The sequence below is a fragment of the Triticum urartu genome, chromosome 5A, assembly GCF_056163025.1.
Source record: "Triticum urartu cultivar PI428250 chromosome 5A, HENAU_Tu73, whole genome shotgun sequence".
NCBI classification, from domain to species: Eukaryota; Viridiplantae; Streptophyta; class Magnoliopsida; order Poales; family Poaceae; genus Triticum; species Triticum urartu.
Genome location: NC_141877.1, coordinates 225,855,000 through 225,856,846, shown reverse-complemented (window position 1 = coordinate 225,856,846; position 1,847 = coordinate 225,855,000).

The following is a 1,847-nucleotide window of genomic DNA, read 5'->3' as shown; positions in this document are numbered from 1 at the left end:
CACCTCTCTATGTCTGTATCACACGCACACCGTCTCCACATTGCCCTTCTGCCACAACACACATATGAACACATACACACGTTCTCTCTCAGTCACACACACAAAATCAGTATTAAAAAAAACTAGGGTGCACCTAAAACGTCCAAATCCAAATAAACACGAACTGGAGCTAAATTCAAATATATGGAAATATTGCAGCGTCAAGAACTTTCACAGGAAAAAAAAGTTGAGTAATATTCGAGGATTGTTTTCACACACACAAAAAGGTTCGGTGGATGTCCTTCGAGCGCGACACGGTGACGCACCGTTCGATCAACCGCGCGGCCGCCGTTCACGCGCTTGCACAGGATTCCGTATCGTGGCTGTGGTACTAACTAATAAAAGCGCTGCGTAAGTCTAATGTTTACGTGTACTAGTATGGTTTTCTTTAAAGTTTGACCAACCTTATATATAAAACTAAAGTAAGCTCCCACACGCGCACTCATCAATATGCCGCCGCCACCGTTGCGCATGTCGGCGCCCGCCTGCTCCGACCAACAATTTCTCGCCCATCCCCGCCGTATCGCCGCCATCCCTGTGCCATGAAGCCGAAGGCTTGCCCGCTCACGTCGTCTGCAGTCCCTCCTTGCAGTGACGCCGCACTGCCAAGCACGCAAGCAGCTGGTGGAGCCGCGTCTATGCACGCAGCGTACGAAGAGGGGGACGAGCCCGTGCTCCAGCACGCCGGCGAGGAGGAACTAGCGTGTCATTGTCGTCTCCGCCCGCGCGGAGGAGGCGTGCATGGTGGCTGTCGTGGCGGAAGCCGTTCGCGCGCGCGTCGAGCTCACAAACCGGGTGCGGACGCAGAATCTACCTTCGAGACCTTGAATGCCACGTGGATCCTGCAATCTGAAGGAGCAATTTGGGTCACTCGACTCATGTGAGCCGTTTGATGCAACATGGATGGCTAGAAGGGCTTCTTCCACCTCTTTTGCCGTCTTCTTCCTTCACTCCGTCGAACTTCTTTCACAAATCGACTGACCCAAATTATACTACTAGTATGAACATATTAAGTACAGTAGGAACAAGAACATACGAGCAGTAGTACCAACTGCAAGAAGAATAGTAGTAATACATAGTACTAGTACTACTGTACGTACTAAAGAGTTCAAATAACGAGAAAGAACATAAACATAGTTCTGCTGGGGCCTCAGCACAACACACCCTTGAAAATAAACTAAGCAACTAGTCCGCTTGACACTGCAATATAACCAACATGAGCGACAACACTGCCACCTACTCGGATTCCGAGTCCACGTCCTCAACTTCTTCCTCGTCGCTCTTCCTCTTCCTCTTCGACGATGGTTCTTTGCTTGAACCAGACACTGGGCTCTGCTTCTTCATCAAACCCTTGTAGGTATTTAAACAAAGGTAGGCATCCATTGCTGCATACAGGATGTGATCTTCATCTAATGTCTTCGACTCCCATACATGATGAAACTCGTGATGAGGTTTCTTCAGTTTAGAGTACGAAGGATCAATCATGGCTGCTGCCAGGGTCATCATTGAAGGTTGAGAGGAGGACACCAGGCTTGCCTTCTGGAGATCGAAGGGCTGGCCTACAACGAGACCTATCCGACGCAGGACATCCCTGTCGTTCTTATAGCCTATAGTAACGAATTTCACTCTTTTGTCCTTGAGGAAGTTCTTAAAATCCTGGCACTCAATGTCGGCATGGCATATGTGGTAGACCAAGCAAACGTTATGTACGCAAACCTGGATCACGACGGGCTTCTTCCTCTCTTCGTCCTTTAGATCCTTCTCTCGTCCCAGGACTGTGGTGTACTCAACATCTAGCCCAGTGACCC